This window comes from Hemicordylus capensis, chromosome 3 (assembly GCF_027244095.1).
Source record: "Hemicordylus capensis ecotype Gifberg chromosome 3, rHemCap1.1.pri, whole genome shotgun sequence".
Lineage (NCBI taxonomy): Eukaryota > Metazoa > Chordata > Lepidosauria > Squamata > Cordylidae > Hemicordylus > Hemicordylus capensis.
In genome coordinates this window covers 308,415,150-308,436,312 of record NC_069659.1, presented here as the reverse complement: position 1 = coordinate 308,436,312, position 21,163 = coordinate 308,415,150, and the positions used below count along the sequence as shown (strand labels likewise).

The 21,163-nt window shown below is 43.7% G+C and overlaps 1 protein-coding gene across 3 annotated transcripts in view; it reads right to left on the bottom strand.

The window, feature by feature from the left end:
* SGPP2 (sphingosine-1-phosphate phosphatase 2) overlaps positions 1-21,163 on the bottom strand; it is a 56,927-nt gene that overhangs the window by 31,832 nt on the left and 3,932 nt on the right. The gene's annotated exons all lie outside the window — the stretch shown is intronic.

The following is a 21,163-nucleotide window of genomic DNA, read 5'->3' as shown; positions in this document are numbered from 1 at the left end:
ATTTGCAGGATACAGATAGGAAGTGATTGCTGTACCTGTGTCCAACATAAACTTGCATACATATATACACCTGTGTACACTGCAGATTGCATAAGTGCTGAAGATAATGTGAATAAGGCTAAAGTTTCACAAAGTTCAGATGACTTAGCTGCTGAATCTACAGGATAAAGTACAGAATGTGGTTATGAGTGGGTGTGTGAGGGTCTAAACATAAAATAGTGATGATGTATTCATGAAGTGACAGGCTCAAGTCACCCTGCAAGAGAGCCTGTGCACATCCCACTTTTGCTTATTCTTGGGCTTATATTTGGTTTGATATTTCTCTTGAACCAAGTGCAGGATGCTTTCTGCACTCCAAGCAAGACTTGGACAGATTTGTCAGGTCACTGCTTCCTGAATACCATTCTGGCTGGCATTTTCTGTTGCATGTTTGTCACAAAGTTTATAGTCACTGGTTTCTTCAGATGCTTCCTGTTATTCAGCTGCTCATCTTCCTGTTGCATGACTGAAACCATTTAATTTGAAATGTAATTGACAAAGAACTACAAAGTAACTGCTGTACCTAATGTACTTCTGCCTGCAACCTGCAGAGTTATTTTGCAAACTACTTTGGGTTAAAAGAAGTGCAGAGACTTCATATAAATCCCAAACACTTTGTGTTAACCAGGTTCCATACCTACCTGATCCTAAAATTCTGCTATGTTTATGTCACTGTAAAAGCTGACTGGTCTACTTTTGTGTCATGAGTCACCAAGGATTGGGACCAAGTGTTAGAGCACATTTCTAGCCCAGTCCATGGATCCACAACACCACCACCTTAACACCTAAGAGATTTGTTTGTAGCCACCCCATTAGTTAACAGAAAGAAGTTTTGTTTTTCAGATAGGCATGGTGGGGGCGGGGGGTGGTAAGAGACAAGGCATCTCATTCAACAAATGCCCCAGTTTTAATAGCATATCTAACAATCTGTGAACCTATCCAAATTACTAAAATGAATAACTAAACAGGGGAGAAAATATGAATATTATGTATCCTATACTTTCATACTGCACTTCTATCCGAAGGGTAGAAAGACGCCACTACAGATAAATAACGTGCTGCTGTATGACACCAAAGTTATGTACAACATTAAAATATCAGTTCAACATCTGCCTAAATAGATACATTTTTGCTGCTTGGTCTCAAGGGAGAGGGAGTTCCATAGTCTCAGCACAACCACTGAGAAGGCCCTGTCCTGTCAACCAAACCTCCAAGACAGGCAGGACCTGAAGCCGGGACCCTTCTGTCAATCTTGGTGTTTTGAGCAAATTCATATGGGGGATGGGAGGCAGCCCTTCAAATACTCTGATCCTAAACCATCCCAGGCTTTAAAGGCGATACCAGCCCCTTGAAATGTGCTTGGAAATCAGATGTCAATGAAGATAGCATAGCAGGGGAATCACTTGATCCTCATGTCAAGCTCCTAAGAGCATAGCCACTGCATTTTGGGCTAGCTATGGTTTCCAGGCACTTTTCAGAGGCAGCACATACTGTATTCTCACAAGCTGTATCATTTTATAATCTATAGAAGTATTAGACATCATCAGATCTGACCTACTAACCTTTAAAAAGTAAGAGCCTAAATATCTGTTCTTGCAGTGTATGATGTTCTAGTCTGCCCATAAAAATGCACTCTGATAGATGCGCTCTATTTGAAAAATATATAGTAAGAGCTTCTTGGGAAGACATTCTGGCAGAAGAAAAAATGAAGGAAGGAAGCCAGGTTTTGGACAGGCAATTCAAGCCAAGCCAATTTGGAAATAAACAACGGTTTAACATGAGATGCTTCTAACTACAAGAAGCAAAACCCAGCAAATTTTACTCCCATTTACTCCAATTCATGCTCTGAGCAGCTCCACTGTTTTAAATACATGCTTACTAATACTAGCCACCACTCATGGTACCTGTCTATCTGCAGAGCATATAGCATTTGAACACAGGTTGGAAAAGTTGTGGAATACACAGGCTAGGAGTATAACTTGTATACCCCCAGAAGGTAGGCATCACACACAGTCCAAGACAGTACAGGGCATTCAGTCGGAATTCCATTCTTTCCAAGACATTGGAAAGCTAAAGCCTCATTGATTTCTCAATAGCCTTTGGTAGAATACAGGAGGGGTTTACCATTGCCTCCTCCCGTGCAGCATGAGATGATGCCTTTCAGCATCTTCCTATATCACTGCTGCCCGATATAGTACCAGCGGGGATTTGAACCAGCAACTTTCTGCTTGTTAGTCAAGCATTTCCCCGCTGCACCGCTTAAGGTGACTCACAGCACTATTCTTCCAAGAGGGCATACAAAGGCATAGATGGGGCTTCCCCCATTTTAATTTGCAGCTCATTATGGATCAGCACTTAGCAGGCATTCCTTCTGACACAAGACCCCACCATGGAACAGAAGATACATATATCATGGCTACTGCATCCTAGGCAATGGACATTTCTTAACTCTGCATCCTCGCCTTTTTACGGAGATATGTCTGGATGTTTGAATCTAAATAGTGCGCAAGACTAAAAATGGCTGTGCTTGATTATTGAAGGAACATCTTTAATACTTCATGAGATATGTTTAATAATTAACTACCTCAACCAGCTACAGTATTCAGCTAAACTCAAGAAGGAGGACAAGACAAAACCCCAATGATTTCAGAAACAATGAAAAATGAGGTTAGAAGGAGAGAGTTGCTGGAAAAAGGTAATGGCACTGAAAATGCGAAGTAGTCGCATGTGTTATAATTGTGGATTATTTCCACTAGTCTGAGGGAAAGGTACAGGCTAGTTAAAAAAACCACACACAAAGGAAAAGAAAGCATTATAACTGAGGTGAACTAATACCTAATAATTAGCACAGTCCAGGTTATTATTCCGGTTTCACATGTGTGAAGTGCTTGTGCAAGAGCTTTATCACCTTAGTAATAAGAGTCCAAGCCAACCTACACATGCAGAATAACCACACATGATGCAGTATTTCTTGGCCTGTATCACTTCTGATTGTGGGGCGCGGGTGGGGGGAGAAAACTAGAATATTAAGGTTGGAAGTTTCCAAATCCAGCCCCCAACTTTGTGCAGGAAACTGCTCAGGCATCCCTGACAGATGATTGCCCAGCCATTGAAAACCTCCAAAGGACAGTCCACCAATGTGACAATGGGAAAATTTCCCTACAATGGAAAAAATAGAGCTTTTTATTTTATTTTATTCATTTTTATACTGCCCTAACCCAAGGTCTCAGGGCGGTTCACAACAAATAAAAACAGTAAAATATTAATTAAAAACAAACACAGAAAATTTAAAAGCAAAAATTTAAAACAGTTTAAAATTTTAAAACAATATTCTAAAAACACCACTAAAACAATCAAAACAATATCAGTTAAAAGCCTAGGTGAATAGATGTGTCTTTAAAGACTTTTAAAAAGTTGTCAGAGATGGGGAGGCTCTTATTTCACTAGGGAGTGCATTCCAAAGCCTCGGGGCAGCAACGGAGAAGGCCCGTCCCTGAGTAGTCACCAGACGAGCCGGTGGCAAATACAGACGGACCTCTCCTGATGATCTCAATGGGCGGTAGGGTTCATAATGAAGAAGTCGTTCTCTTAAATACCCAGGGCCCAAGCTGTTTAGGGCTTTATAGGTTATGACCAGCACCTTGTATTTTGCCCAGAAACATATCGGCAGCCGGTGTAACTCCTTCAATACGGGAGTAATATGGTCTCTCCTAGATGACCCAGAGACCAGCCTGGCTGCCGCATTATGGACCAACTGTAGTTTCCAGACTATGTACAAGGGCAGCCCCACATAGAGCGCATTGTAGTAATCCAGTCTGGAGGTTACTAGCAGATGTACCACTGTTTTGAGGTCGTCTATCTCAAGAAACGGATGCAGCTGGCATATCAGCCGAAGCTGATAGAAGGCACTTCTGGCCACTGCTTCAACCTGGGACACCAAGGAGAGATTTGGATCCAGAAGCATCCCTAAACTGCGTACCTGTTCTTTCTGGGGAAGTGTGACCCCATCCAGAACAGGCAGATCAAAATCGTCTCCTGAGTTCCAGTTTGTTATCCCTCATCCAGCCCATTACCGCCTCCAGGCAGGCATTTAGGGAGGTTATGCCCTCTCCTGATGATGCTGACGAGCCGCCGAGAGGTCCAAAAAGACCAACAGAGTCACACTTCCTCTGTCAATTGCCAATTGGAGATCATCCATCAGGCCAACCAAGGCAGTCTCCATCCCATAGCCAGCCCAGAAGCCAGTTTGAAATGGGTCTAGATAATCCATTTCATTCAAGACTGTCTGGAGCTGGGAGGCCACCACCCTCTCAATTACCTTGCCCAGCCACAGAAGGTTGGAGACAGGCCTGTAGTTACTCAGCTCTGAGGGATCCAAGGTAGACTTCTTTAGAAGCGGTCTAATAATTGCCTCCTTAAGACTAGGAGGCATCCTACCTTCCCTCAGAGATGCATTTATGATCTCTACCAGGCCTTCTACAACAACTCCCCTGCCAGATAGTATAAGCCATGTCAGGCGAGGGTCAAGAGGACAGGTGGTGGACCGCACCATTCCAATCAGCTTGTCCACATCCTCAGAAGTCACAAACTGGAACTGATCCAACCTAACCACATAAGAGGAGTCACTGGATACCTCCACATCAGATACTGAAGTAAGTGTGGAGACGAAAGCCAAGTCGGCCCGAATACGAGAGATTTTTTCCACAAAGAATTCATTAAACACATCACAGCGGGTAATCGGTGGTTCCAAATTCTGATTCAAGGGAGGGGGGGCACATACTAGCCCTCTCACTACCCTGAACAACTCCGCCGGACGTGAACTTGCGGATGCAGTATGGGCAGAAAAGAAACACTTCTTTGCTACACGTATCGCCTGAGCATAGGTCTTCAAATGAGCTCTATGTTGCAATCTGTTGGATTCAAGCCGAGTCTTTCTCCACCTGTGCTCCAGTCATCTACCTCGCCGCTTCAGCCCCCGTAGTTCTTCCGTATACCAAGGGGCCAGTTTTGAAGCGGGTCGGAGAGGACGCTTAGGAGCAATCATGTCTACCGCCCCGGTGAGTAGACCAGGACATCAACAGGATCGCCGGCAGAGCCAACACTGAATCCCTCCAAGGGTTCTTGAAATCCTATTGGATCCAATAACCTTCTCGGGCAGACCATCCTAATAGGTCCCTCGCCCCTGCGAAGGTGGGGTGTGACTGTGAGTCCAACCTTAAACAGATAGTGGTCCACCCATGACAATGGGGAAATCACAGGAGTCCCCATTCATGAAACACTGCCCTGATCAGAGTGAAAGACCAAATAAAGCATGTGACCTGCAATGTGCATCGGTCCCGAGACCACCTGAGATAGGCCCATAGTCGTCATGGCTGCTATGAACTCCTGAGCCGCTCTGGACAAATTGGTCCCGAAATGAACATTGAAGTCCCCCAGCACCACAAGCCTGGGCGACTCCAACACCAAGTCCGAGACCAAGTCCGTCAGCTCAGTTAGGGACTCTGTTGAGCAGCGGGGCGATCGGTACACCAACAGAAGTCCCAGTCTATCCCTGGTCCCCAAACTTAGGTACACACATTCGATATGGTCTGACACTCCAACAGGGATCCTGGTAAGGGAAATATTATTCTTATAGACCACAGCCACTCCACCTCCCTGCCCCCGGTCCCTCACCCGCTCCTCAACAGAGTACCCTGGAGGGAGAAGCTGGGACCACACTGGGCCCCTAGCCTCCCCCAACGAGGTCTCTGTAATACATACCAGGTCGGCACCTTCATCCAGAATCAAATCATGGATGGTTTCTGATTTGTTCTGGACCGAACTGGCATTACAGAGGAGCAAGGTAAGGTTCCAAGGGTGGTTGGCACTGCTCCCCAAGGTCAAAGAACTGGCAGGACAGCTGGAAGGGGAAACAGCTAGTAAATTTCTATGTTCCCTTCCCCTGTAACGGCCTGCTGACCTGCCAACATTACTTCTTCTGTTCCCCACCACCACCGGAATGGCTGCCCCACAGTCAGTGGACACGCCCCGTCTCCCCATCTCCAGGTAAGCCCAGACACATTCTAAAAGATCCTCACCCAGAACTAATTAAAACAGAAGCCCCTTTATTAAATGCCTCCCACCTACAAATACCTGGGCCAAGAGGCCTGGCCCTCGCCCTCACTGTCCCCTGAAGTGGCTCCCCCCAAGGGGCAACCCCCTTCGGTGGCGACCCCGCCAGTGGCGGGCCTGCTGCCACAGGCAGCGTTCCTATATAAGGCCAGAGAGAGCCCCTCTGGTCAGCTGACAAGCAGGAACTGCTGACTCACTCCTGGCCCCGATCCTGCAGAGCAGCCACTGCCAAAGGCCACAATTCAGGCAGGGGACTGGCAGGTGGACTCGCCTTCTCCCTCTCCTGCAGGGAGATGTTCAATAATGCAGCTGCAGCAGCAGCAACAGCCAGCCCACACCAGTCTCTCACTCTGGGAAGCAGGTGGTCTCTCCCGAGGCTGCAGGGCTTCTAACAGGGCTTTTTGCAACCAACAAATCGCAGCGATAAAATCCGGAACAAGGCATCTGAAATGTGAAAGGCACCCTGCTGACAGTGTAGGGACTGCGGTGTCACAACACAGGAAGTACGGAAGCACACTTAGCAGATATGTTGTAACACCATTGTAGTGTCTAATCTGGAAAGTGCCCTGATGAACAGCTCCTACAGTTAGGGAAAACAAATTTGCTCCTTTTTCTAAGTGACAGTCCTTCAAATATTTCAAGATGGCAATCATATCTTCCCTTTGTCTTCCCTTCTCCAGGCTAAACATACTCAAGGCCTTAAGATGTGGATCCTAAAACTGGACATTGTATTCCAAGTTAGGTCTGACCAGCATAGAACCAAGTGGAACTATTATTTCTTGAGATCTGGACACTACGTTCGTTAGTGAAGCCTACGGCTACATTAGATTCTTAGCGGTTGCCCTGCTTCTAGTCCCCACCAACTGGATCTCCGTTAGTGGTGATGCCATAAGCTGGGTTTGAGATGCTGAGCGGAGGGCCCTGGCAGGTTCATATGGGCAAATGCAGTCTGAGAGGCACCCCAGCCCCAATCTGTGTAGAGCTTTAAAGGCCACGACCAGCACCTTGAATCTAGCCCAGAAGTGGACTGGTAACCAGTGAAGCTGGCACAGGATGGGTGTGACACTCATGAAGCAACTTGTACCCATGAGCATCCTTGCAGCAGCATTCTCGATCAGCTGAAGCTTCCAAACAGTCTTCAAGGACAGCCCCACATAGAGAGCGTTGCAGTAGTCCATCTAGCTCACGTTTTACCAAGTTGTCAAGGATATTATGGGAGACTGAGCCAAGATCCAGTAAACTAATAATTATTGAAAAAGGAGTTGAGCTTGATCTGGCATTATATGTTCTTGACAAGTCCATGCTGGATCCTATTAATCATGTTTCTTTTCCAAGTCCTCACAGGCAGACTTCTAAATAATCTGTTCTAGGATCTAGCAAGCTGTCAACATTAAGTTGAAAGATATATAGTTTCCCAGCTCCTCCTTTCTGAAGGCAGGGATGAGTCTTTCGGCACCTCTCCCATTTTCCAGCAGCTCTCCAAGTTTACAGACAGTGGTTCCATGATCACACCTGCAATGCTGCTTCAGTAACTGGGGATATAATTCTTTTGGACTGGGAGACTTAAGACTAACTTAAGTTAACTCATTAAGAACAACCAAGTGTTCCTTTATCTCTTTACCCATCCAGTGTTCTCTCTGTTTCATCTGTGTGCAGAATGAGTTTTGTTCTGTGAGGCAGTATCAAGACAATGTGTGCACACATGCATTCAGAGTGTGACCTTCCTGATTCACCTGAGTGGGATCTAAAGTTAACCGAGGACATCAAAAAACATGTGAGCACACGCACATGTGCATGCCTTAGAAGGAATACTGTACCTATCCTGAGGCTCAATTCCTTTCTTCATTTGTACATCTGTTTCCTGGCTGGGCCACATTTTCCTTGTGGGAGAAGACGGATGCAAAACAGGCATTAAGCAGCTCTGCCCTCTGCCACCAGTTTACATTTCATTGAGGTCATTCAAACAACCAAAAACTGTGATCTACCCAGGTTTGGGAGCTCTGTGTGCTCCAGATTTTCAGGTAACAGGAAAACAGGATAGAAGCAATTGTGTGGAAGCAAGGTTTTTCCTCCTACATTGCATCCACACAATCACTTCTACCCAGGTTTTCCTGCTACCTGGCTTCCACACAACCAAAAACTGGGAGCACACAGAGCTCCCAAACCCGGGTAGAATACAGTTTATGATTGTGTGAATGATCTCATTATCTTCTCCAAGCAACAAACCTACCATTTCTTTGAACTTCCTCTTGTTTTGGATATATCTGTAACACTCATTTTTGTTTGAGAGGAGAGCTGGTCTTGTGGTAGCAAGCATAACTTGTCCCATTAGCTAAGCAGGGTCTGCCCTAGTTGCATTTGAATGGGAGACCACATGTGAGCACTGTAAGATATTCCCCCTCAGGGATGGAGCTGCTCTGGGAAGAGCAGAAGGTTTCAAGTTCCTTCTCTGGCTTCTTCAAGATAGGGCTGAGAGAGTCCTGCCTACAATCTTGGAGAAGTTGCTGCCAGTCTATGTAGACAATACTGAGCTAGACAGCCCAATGGTCTATGGCAACTTCCTATGTTGTTTTTGGCATCCCTCACAAGCCTCAGCTCATTCTGAGCCTTTGCTTTCCTGGCACCTTCCCTACAGGTTCTGGGCATTCTTCCTTGGCTCTCTGACCCTTTCCATTTCCTATGCATGTCCTTTTTCCTTCTCAGCAATTCAGATTGTTCTCTGTGCATCCACACTGGTTTCTTAAGAAATTTCCTGTTTTCTCTTCTCACGGGAACTGCTTGCAATTGTGCCCTCAGTATCTTGCTTTTCTCAATCTCCTATCCCTCTTTAGGACAAAAATCAGCCTAGAACTCTTCCTCAACAAGCTAGTTTCACATGTGCATGAATTTATTTTTTTAAAGAGCATTTTGATATGTTGCCCTACTTGCAATCTGAAGTAGAGCAATTTAAGGAAAACGGAGTCACTCAGTTATAGCAATAGCAATAGCAATATAGCACTTACATTTATATACCGCTTTATAGCCAAAGCTCTCTAAGTGGTTTACAGTGATTTTTTAGCATATTGCCCCCAACATTCTGGGTACTCATTTTACCGACCTCGGAAGGATGGAAGGCTGAGTCAACCTTGAGCCCCTGGTCAGGATCGAACTTGTAACCTTCTGGTTACAGGGCAGCAGTTTTACCACTGCGCCACCAGGGGCTCTGGTTATGAGGGTAGATTAGTTTTGAATTGGCCATTCTGGCAGAGATGGGCAAAACACTTCTAAAAAAGTATTTTAGATACAAAATACCTGAGCAAATGTATTTTAGTAAACTTGGTAAACAATTGATAAAAATACAAAATAGTATTTTAAAATACAAAATGCGATGCCTGAAAAAAAGAAACAATTTTGAGATGTTTGTGACTTATCCAAACTTGTTTCCATTTCCTTTAAGCAATACAAGTTTTTCAAAGATTAATCACTCAAGTTGTGCCTTCTGGGGCTGTGAATCTTCCCAGAAAAGGAAAATAACTGTTCCATGGGACCACTTGATGTTAGACTTGTATTACATCTAAAAAAAAATAGCCATTGGACAATGGGATACCCATCCCAAGATACTAGTGTGCTTGGTTTTGTCCTACAAAAACTGAAGTATTTCTAGCTTTTTAAACACTCCATCAGACCAATAACTCCAAAACAATACCCTGTTTATTTTTGCTATGTTTTTCCATTCTCACACCCTCCATAGACGCCTGCAGGCTTTTTTTCTGGTGGGAGGGGGGCAAAATATACACAAAGTATGTCAACAGAGAAGGGGTGTGAGCACACCCTGCCCAAGGAGACACAGAGATGGGGGTATCCCCCAATGCACCATGCTTGGTGCATTGTGGGATATGTGGAGGCCAGAACATGGAGGCCGCATATCACTTCACACTCCCCCATGGAGCGCTGCTCATCTGGGTGTGTGGGAGAGGCATGTGAAGACCTGGGGCTTGGTCATCAGGAGTGGGGAGGCAAGTTAAAAGCAGCCTTCCTCCCCACCCACTCTTGGCAGTCATGTTCTCACCTCAATATGCCCCACTTCCACCACAGCCAGGTAACCTAGAAAGCCAGCTACGCACTCTGCAATGCCTGCCAGCATCTGAACACAAGGTTCTCTAAATGGGAGACTTGAGGTGTGAGCACTGCAAGATATTCCCTTCAGGGGATGAAGCTGCTCTGGGAAGAGCAGAAGGTTCCAAGTTCCCTCCCTGGCTTCTCCAAGATAGGACAAGATTTTTTTTAAAAAAATAGGACAAGTTTTTTATTGAACCAACAAACTACCAAAGCATTCAGTACGTTGCCAACGCACAATTACATACAAAGTGGTTGTTTGTACATCATATATCTACAAAGATTTACACACAAGGATTTGGAAACCCACAGGGTTATAAAGTATATGCAGGCAGTACTGTAACTCGGGGATGGGGGATTACAAGGCACAACAGGTAATCGGCGGGGGGGGGGGGTTTACATCCAACGTCCATTTCCATAATTTGTCCCATTGCTGTTTAAAAGAGATACACTTGTCTTTTTGCACATAATCATACAAATTTTTCCAGAAGAGATTTACTGTCTCATCCACTTGAACCTCTTGGTCACGTCTTCCCTCCCTATTCCTATGTAGGAGCATTGCATAAATGACATACAGGTTTACTAACCTGATTACGAGAAGGGGAACGTTCCAATTCCCTAGTATGAGGGCACCTGTTCCGTCCCATTTCCTTGGAGGTTTCTTTCTGGGACCTCAAAAAGAGGTTCTATCGCTCAAACCCGAGGTTAGTTCTTCCCAAGTCTGTTTTTCCAAATCAGGCCACTCTAACAACTTGCTTACTCCCTGCCACACTCTTATGACTACCACACACTCTTTTAAGAAATGTGAATGGGTTTCCCTGAATGTTTTGCCTAGCTCACTAGATTTCTGTTTGCAGGTGATTTTAGGACACTCTTGCTGGTCCTCTGGGAGCCATGGCTTAGCCGCATTAAGCGGTAGTACTTGGTGGGATAAACGCCACCTCGTTTCCCATAAATGGAAAGGGACTTTTTTCTCCTTAAAGAGAGCGATAGGGTGATTGGGTTGCAACAAGTACTGTGAAGTGTGGTGTTTGTAGCGTTTACGTTCTAAATCAGGTTTTAAAAACCCCACTTCTAGAATCTCTCCATAAACTGTTTTCCTTAGCTGCTTAACTGAGGAGGATCCTTTAAAAAGATCTGGTTCAACCTTCCATTTTTTAAGTGTGAATAACAAATCTACTTGTGTGATATTACCGTTGAAAGATCCTTTCCCCCACCATGCTATGCCCATGCTGACTTTCACCAATGCAGAGCAAAAACTGAGACCCAGGTTTTTTGCAGGAAGCTGGACATATTATGGACATTCGCGAAGATCCAGTTTCCAAAATTGTAGGACATGAATTCAGTTACAAAATAGGGTTGCAGGGCAGGTAGGGCTAGGCCTCCCTGCTCAACCTCTTTAAATGCTACCGCACGGGCCAAAGGGAAAGACACTGTGTGCCATACTAGACGGAAGATCTGGCTTTCAACTCTCAGAAGGAGATTGAGCAGAGGAGGGTAGACTACCGCCAGGTTATGCACCAGGGGTATCAGGTAAGTCCGGATGTAAACTGCTTTCTGGTACATGACAAGGCTCCATTTTTTCCACATGGTGATTTTAAGCATTACTTTTTCTGCCCAATCTGTCCAGTTTTCCCCTCAGACTTTTTCCTTAATCCCATATTCAATCCCCAAAATGTTTACTTTATCTACCCACTTCAGCTTGGACTCTGGGGCCCCTTCGCTTTTACATTCAGAGACAGGTAGGCACGAGAGTTGCTGGCGTCCGGGGTCCATTTTAACAAATACACTTTTGTCAGCATTTAATTCTGAGCCCAAGATCTTTCCATATTCCCAGGTTTAGTATTCCAGAGATTTCATTTTCATCCGATAACAGTAATGTAACATCATCAGCATGAGCTACAAATTTTACCCTAAACTCAGAATGCAGTTCTGAGTGGACAGGTGGTTCAGCTATCCCATCACTCTCCCTCCTCCTCCCTCCCGGGAAGATCTCACAAGGTGGAGGGATAGAGACCAAGAGTCCCCGCAGATGGGGTTCTCTCTGAATCCTGATTAGGATTGGATCCAGGGCAAAAACATAAAGTAATGGGCTCAGTGGGCATCCTTGGCGGACGCCCGAATGCAAAGTGATCGGGTCGCCCCGCCATCCATTAATCTGAGGTTTCACCTTTGCATTCGCATAGAGCAGCTGTATCCAAGTGACAAAGAGGGGTGGTATACCTTTAGCTTTCAACAATGTCCACAGGTAATTGTGGTTCACTTTGTCAAAGGGCTGAGAGAGATTCCTGCCTGCAACCTTGGAGAAGCCGCTGCCAGTCTGTGAAGACAATACTGAGCTAGATAGACCAACGGTCTGACTCAGTATATGGCAATTTCCTATGTTCCTAAAGGCAAACTTCCAACAGAGAATGCTGATGCTTTGTTCCACAGAGAGGAAAGAAATGGACATTGCTACCATTAGGCAGCCACAGTAAACCATATGGGATACAGACAGGGAGATATTTGTAAACTACTCTGAAAAACAATGCCTTAGTCAAGTTGCAAATTTACAGAGAGACTGGATCAGAAGAACTTCAGCACAGGATGTTTCTAGTTGCAGCTAGAGGGACAGAGACGTTTAAAGCAAGCGAACTGTGAGGTAGGGAGTTCTCTTGCATCTAAAAATCAAGTGGCGGGGCGGGGGGGAGGGGAAGCTGTTCCCTCTTGCCCCCCTCCCATGAACTCCCATGCCACCTTTACTTCCCATTTTACTCACAGGGACAGTCTCTCTCTCTCTCACCCTTTGATTTTCAAACTTGGCTGACCGACCAGGCAGCAGCAGAATAAAACTATTCAAACTTCAAGGGGGGCAGAGAGGGAGGAACAGAGCACACAAACGAGGATGCTTGGAAAAGAAAGCACAAGGAAAGGAAAGCAATGGTTGGCTGATATGCATTTTGGTTTTGGCAACGTATTTTAAAAATACAAAATATCTGAGTAAATGTATTTTAGATACAACATACAAAAGTAAATATGTATTTAAAATACTTGTATTTTAGATACTGCCCATCTGCATTCTGGAAGAACAAAAATGGACAGCATGTGGAAGCAACTAGTTGTTTTTAAACTACATGCTTGTACATCTCTAAACACACATCTGTTTTGAGCAAAAAGCGGGGGGGGGGCTGCAAATCCTTCTCTTTCACTGGCACATGACTATCTATATTTGGTCTATCTCGTTTCACATATCCAACTGGGAGTCATGATTAAACATTACTTAAGGCCATAAATGAAAGCTGAAAATCCCCCTTCAAAGGACTGTAAAACTTTAATAAACTTTCTCCACTTATATGAAGCCATCATCTCCTTTTGCAGAAAATGGTTTGCCGAAGGCAGGTATTTGCAGATTTAGGATTAGAGAGTTGGTGTTCGTGTTGATCAATCCCATTCTAAGCATAATGGCCACCTCCGCCTCTACTTAGTCAAGGGCTTTTAAAAAATGTAATTAACTATAAGAGAACCTGTGCCAAACCAATGTAAACCGCCAACAGCAATGCAGTTCTAAGTGAAGATTGAAAGTTGATTAGATATTGTGGTATAGGGCCATGGAAAAAGTTAACTCTGCTATGCAATAACTGAATAATGAAAAGGACAAGACAGACAGGATTTTGTGAGGTATCCTGCAGACTATTTAAGTGAGCCCCTGGTGGCTCACAGAAGGTTACAAGTTCGATCCTGACCAGGGGCTCAAGGTTGACTCAGCCTTCCATCCTTCCGAGGTCGGTAAAATGAGTACCCAGAATGTTGGGGGCAATATGCTATAAATCATTGTAAACCGCTTAGAAAGCTCCGGCTATAGAGCGGTATATAAATGTAAGTGCTATTTTAAATCTTAAGACTTTGCCTACTTTATAAGTGACAGCTAGATTCTTTGACATACAAGACAGTATCTTATCTATGAAGCTAACATAGCAACAAAAGCAAGCATCACAAGAGATTGTCACATACTTAAAGGTTACCTTCTTGCCAAATTTTAAGTTGAGAAGTGCCTTTCTGTGGATCCAGACATGGAAGCTGGCAGGCATTGCTCATGCGTTTTCTCGGCCCACAAATCAAGTGATGGGTGGGTTCTAATTTTGACATCAAGAGGGACATGCAGGTGTGAGGGGCTGAACTCCGCACAGTCCATTGCCCAAACTCTGTTTTCCTCCAGCCTAGTTTTATTTTGGTCCAACTAGGCTTATGTCACTTGGTACATTGCCCTGAAGTTTCTGCATTTAATGCTGCCTTAATTTCCCCTCTGTGAATCTGTAAGCAATTCATCTTGACTTACTTTTTGTTATCAGGCTATGATTGCCTAGGTAGAATTTCTGTCCTTGCAAAGGAACCAACTACAGGAGACAGTAAATACATCAATGTGCACTTGCAGGCTGCACTTTGGATCAGGAACACAATGCATATTAGGAGAAACTTTATCTCGATGCATTTTTCCCCCTGTTGAAAAGCCTCCAGTGTTTGATATAAGGGCACTTTCATGGCTAAATAGCCACATTTTGGGGAGCAATTTCAGCAGAAAAATAGCACAAAGATAGAGAATTTAGTTGTGCTGTTTCAGCACTGTGGTTCTGATCTGGATTGCAGTCCCATGTGGCTGCTCCTCATGAGGAAGCTTAAGCCTAACCACACACTGACATATTTAAGCATCACATGCAGTTTGTCCCAAGCTAGTAGCAAGAAATCTATTTTACCTGTCCTCTACCACCAAGAACAGCAGCTTGAAGGCCTCACTTTCAATACATTCAATAAGAGCCAGGGTGGTGTAGTGGTTAGAGTGCTGGACTAGGACCGGGGAGACCAGAGTTCAAATCCCCATTCACCCATGAAACTAGCTGGGTGACTCTGGGCCAGTCACTTCTCTCTCAGCCTAACCTACTTCACAGTGTTATTGTTGTGAGGAGAAACCTAAGTATGTAGTACACCGCTCTGGGCTCCTTGGAGGAAGAGCGGGATAGAAATGTAAAAAAAAAAAAATAACTAGCTAAACCCGCACATAGCATCTGTACAGTAGTTCACTTCCTTTTTGGGTTTAGTTGGGAGAATTCGTTTGGCTGGTCCTCCCACAGCTCCCTCGCTCTCCCTGTCTCCCTCCCCCCTGCGCACCTCCCTCCCTCGCCCAGGCACTAAGAACAAATGCAATAAGAGCAGAAATCGAAAAATCCGCAACAAACAGCAAGTGCCGCCTTTGTAAAGAAGCAGATGAAACAGTGGACCACCTAATCGGCTGTTGTACAAAGATCGCACAGACTGATTACAAACAAAGGCATGACAAGGTAGCAGGGATGATACACTGGAACATCTGCAAAAAATACAAGCTACCTGTAGCCAAACATTGGTGGGACCATAAAATTGAAAAAGTTGAAGAAAATGAAGATGTAAAAATATTATGGGACTTCCGACTACAAACAGACAAACACCTGCCACACAATACACCAGATATAACTGTAGTCGAGAAGAAAGAAAAACAAATCAAAATAATCGACATAGCAATACCAGGGGATAGCAGAATAGAAGAAAAAGAAATAGAAAAAATCACCAAATACAAAGATCTACAAATTGAAATTGAAAGGCTGTGGCAGAAAAAGACCAAAAGAATCCCAGTGAAAATTGGCACCCTAAGGTGCAATTCCAAAAGACCTTGAAGAGCACCTCAACACCATAGGGGCCACAGAAATCACCATCAGCCAATTACAAAAAGCAGCTTTACTGGGAACAGCCTATATTCTGCGACGATATCTATAACTGACAATAAAATTCAGCCATCCCAGGTCCTTGGGAAGGACTCTATGTCTGCATAAAACAAACCAGTCAATAACACCTGTCTGACTGTGTAAACAAGAAATAATAATAATACTGTTGAACCTTGCATGTGCCATCTTCCTATAGCCGAGTACTTAATTCTCTGCATTTACTGTTCCAGTTGTACTTTCAGCTAAATTAAAGATGACTTATCTGAACTTGCAAGATCGGATGAGAGTCTGACTAAACAGATGTATAGCCTAGTGTGTGTCAAGGCAGGTCAGGTCCAATACCAGAAATGAGCTGGGCTTGAATAAAACTTGCCTTGTAGCTGGTCAAAAGGGCATACCCCTTTTGATGTTACAGTTAGACTCCATCTCCTGCTTCAGGCATGGGAGACACTCCAGAGATACGAGTGTAGCAGCTGCTTACACCTACTGTCATTCTGGAGGTTTAACAACAATGATGATGCATCTCAACAACCAAGTGCTGTACAGTAATGACTTCAAATGAAAACCCTAAAAACATCATGAGGAAAGGAGAAAGGACATAAGAGGAAAGCAAGATTAGGAAACAAACATTACAGAAGTTCTCTGATAAGTTTGAGTTTACAGTCAGGTTTATGACTTAATGCTGGCTGTGAAGTGCTTTTGATTCAAAAGTCACATTTGACTTGCTTCCTTTTCTTATGGCCATTTGCAATTCATGCAAGAACACAGTTAATATTGCCCATGTTGCTTTTGATCAGGTCCTGTTCTTTAGTGTCATTCATATGAGAGGGCCCAGTATTCCAAAGGAGAAATTAAATGTATCCCTATCACCGCCATTACCAGGAGCAGTTTGCTTCTTAGAGTTGTCTTGAGCAGGTCTAAACCAATATACTGATTAATAGAGACAGCAGCAGGGAGCATATTCAGGGAGAGGGGATGGAAAACATATGGCCTAGTATGCAGCATGCTTGTATCACACACAATAAGAATTATTTTAAAAAGAAAGGGAAATCAGGAAAGAGTAAGGTCATAAAGAACTTCAAGGATGATAAGATATTTAAATATGCTCATTATTAATATTCAAAACAATCTCAGCATATGTAACCAAATATTGTAATACTATTTCTATTCCTTGGTTGGCATTTTCTAGATATTATACATATCTAGAAGATTCCAACCCAAATTCAGAAATAGTATTAGAGAATAATGATATTGAAAAACAGAGTATACCCTCTAAAGAATGAGTACTGTCTGGCTTTTACATAAAACAGTTTGAGATTTTTTGTAGTAACTGAATTTCTCCTACTGTTAACATTCAGGTTACAGACTTCTCTTAGGGAAGATGCAATTAAGATTGAATTGGTTGAGGGAAGGAAGGCCAATGAAAATAAATAAAAAGGTTTCCAACTAACAAGAAACAAAATATGATGAATTTAAGCATGACATTATAATGGCCTGAACTATAGTAAAGCAGAATCACAGACAAAAGGACAAGAATTAATGTAGCACAACTGCAGGAGGTAGCAATATAAATTATTTGCAATTAAAATATTTGAATGAATTATTAGTGTATCTTTGGAACTTTTTTTTGTTAAAAGGGAATACATAAATACTGGTATCAAACAAAAGAAAGTAAGTTTCAGGAAGAACATCTTAACCCAAGAAGGCCAAAGGAGAGGCAGAAGCAGACACATTCAAAAGCAGGAGGATGGAGCAGCAAGATAATCTGTCCATCAGACTAGACATGACAGTTAAGACCAAAGAACTGGATGTGATCACCAACAGGAGAGATGTTATAGTAAATAAGAGAATGAAGCCTTGAAGACACTGAAGAAAGAGAGAATGATGATGAGAGACTATCAAGAGCCATGAAAAGTGACAAGGAACAAGCCATGAAAACCTATAGAAGAGTCAGACCACTAGTGTGATAGCCAGGGATAGTCTAAGTCCCCAACTACCTCAGTGTGCCTTAGGTTGCCCCTGATAGACTTCAACTAGGGAGACTTGGGGTTTAAGTCATCTCTTCAACCATGAGGCTCACTGGTATCTGTTAGAGGTTGTTGATTTTTACCCACAATAGGTAAAACAGCAGAGCACTAAGGAATGAGCACACACTCCAGTTACAGAGTAGATAGCAGAGGATAGTTTGGATATTGCAGCTATTTAGAGAAAACACATGGAGATCCTTGTATGACTAAACACTAAATATTTATTGGTTAAATACACTTAGATAGGAAAGACCTATATCTAATCTAAAGGACTACATAATGGATAGGTAAGGAGAGAGACAAAGAAGTTTCCATCTGCTCTCTAGGAGGAAAGGAAGGATTGTGACTCAGCACAGGAAGTGCTGCAGAGTCAGTTCAGGGGTCATAGAGTAGGGACAGATAGGGAGACCCTGACTCACTGTCTCTACTCCCAATGCCCCTAGTGGTCATTAGGACAGGTGGTGCAAAAGGTTGATGCACTGGAAGTTCATCTCCAACAGTCTCTTCGCCTAGCCTATCTCAAAAGGGTTGTTGCAAGGCTAAAACAGGACAATCCCATTTATGGCAGGCAGAGTAGGATACAAAAATGTAATAAATGCTAAATAAGAATAGAAGACAGACTATAGCTCAGTTCCATTGCAATACCAAAGTATGGCTTGGTGTTGTATGAGAGAACCACAGACTCCATTGTCATTTCTCCCCTGCTCCCATCAAGGAAAACCATCGTTTGCCAGTACATTCAAACTGAAAAGAGGCTATGGTTCATGCAAACTATAGTTTACCTACAAACCAGAATTGGAAGCTATGATAAAACTGTAGCTTCAGATTCTAGTATGCACACAAACTGGTTTGTGCAAGCCAAAGTTGGCCAAGTTAATATGTAATGGCAATCTAAAGCCATGTTCACAAGTCATGTTAGATTTACCAAAAAAATCTGTGTACAGTTATTCACATTTTTAGTACACTTCCTATCTACACCTGTACTTGTGTGTGTGTGTGTGTGTGTGTGTGTGTGTGTCTATACCTAGGTTTAGTTTTTAAATGTATGCATGTTCAATCACACAAAACATGGACACCTGCACAGTGGAGTGGCTTAAGGTTGTCACAAAAGTGGAGGGAGAGGAGAGGATATGCAATCTGAAGCCTTGAAATGTAATATTAAACCATGGCTCAGCATTGCACCATGATAATGACATAAGCCCATGAGATTAACTAGGAGAAGGCAATATTCACAAAAGTAGATTCAGTGGCATGCAGTGGATGGAATCCACACTGATCCTCTTCAAGCAAAGAATTAGAAGAATTCAGTACAATGCAAGCAGATAAAACACTTGTTAACTGGAAGTGGTAAAGCAAAGAGACCTATGATACTTACTCCTGAAAACTGATAAAGGCCAGAGTTTTTCCATAAAGAGAGAGACTATCTTGCTCAAATTGGATGGAAAAGGATCCAGCAGGAGAGAGGTTAATGATACAAAGAAGATATGGTACTGTAAGACCAACAGGAAAGCAAGAGAGAAGGGAACAGGACTGGAGGTAAGCAACTAGTTTAGCTCACATTGCAAGTGAAGAGCAAAACAGAAGAAAGAATGTGTAAGGCAGTGATTCTCAAACTTGGGTCCTCAGGTGTTATTTGACTTCAACTCCCATAATCCCCAACCAAAGGCCACTGAGGCTAGGGATTATGGGAGTTGAAGTCCAATAACACCTGAGGACCCAAGTTTGAGAATCCCTGGTGTAAGGGAAGGAGGTATAAGAGTACCACAAATTGATGCAAATTTAACAAAATAAGAATAGGAGCAAAAGGAGAGGGATCAGAGAATAAGAGAAAGACATCTTGGGTATCTGCAGCTTATGCACATTGGCTGCTGTAAACAAAAAGATACACTCATAAGGGATGTGCACAGAACTGGTTCAGAAGCCCTTTATGGGCCTCCAAACCAGTTCAAAGAGCCAGCGGTTCAGCGGTTCTGCCGGGAGGGTGCACTTACCCCTCTCGCCGCTTCCCCCCCCCACTGGCATCCATGTTTATTAATGCCCATCAGGGCGGCAGCGTACCTCCCCGCCGCCCCATTGCCCTCATCTTCCGGATATGACCGGAAGTCACCAACATTCCTGCGCGCGCCGGCACAGGCACATTGTGCATGCCCATACCAGCGTGCGCAGGCGCATTGGCAACTTCCAGTCATATCTGGAAGATGAGAGCAATGGGGCAGCAGGGAGGTATCTGCTGCCCCGATGGGCATTAATAAACATGGACGCTGGTGGGGGGAAAGTGACAGGGCGGGTAAGTGCACCCTCCCCCCACTCTTAAAGAGAGACCCCTGCCGTAGTTCCATGCACATCCCTAACACTCATGTCCAGATACCTCTAGACACTTGAGAGCCAGAAGATGGGAATATAGAGAAACTGGAATGAGAAAATAGAGAGGCTTGGTATAATAGTGTCCATCCAACAGCACATATTGCATGTACTGTCAACAGACTTCAGCTGTGGGATTGGGAAACAGGGATAACAATCATCATCCACTAGCATAATTTACATTTTACTGATTGCATGTTGTTCATTGTGCTCTGGCAAAGAGGAAAAGGAGCTATACCACTTCTATTACCTTATTGTGCTCAAGCCAAACAATAGCTTGGCTTGCAGGGATCCAAGACTCAGTAGGCAACACCCTGACAACTTAGACAAGGAACCAGAGGTGGAATGCTTATAATGCAGTGGTTATCTGTTTAAAGCAACATGTGCCATCTGGTACTGCAAGTCATTCAGAAGCCTAGTAACGGCTACATAAAGCTGAAGATTTGAAAAGGAGTTTTTAAAAACTTTTTTTTTTTAAATTAAGCAGCTTCTTAGAAGATGTCTCATGTCATGCTGTTTTCTGGTACATTGGCACTTTCCAGATTACACACTAACAACAGTGTCGCGACTGTCCACTAAGTGTGCTTCTGTACTGCCTGTGTTATCAGCAGATAAGCTGTGAAGCATGCATGTACTTATTAACATTAATTCAACATTAAAACATTAACTTTGGAATGGACATTCTGCATTTGGAAAATTGATGTGCTGCAGTTCAGTTCACACAGTTTGCAGAATGGTGCATCAAAAAGTAGTAATGGCTCTGGAAATCAGTGGCAGGATCTGGGAGTTTCAAAACCACTT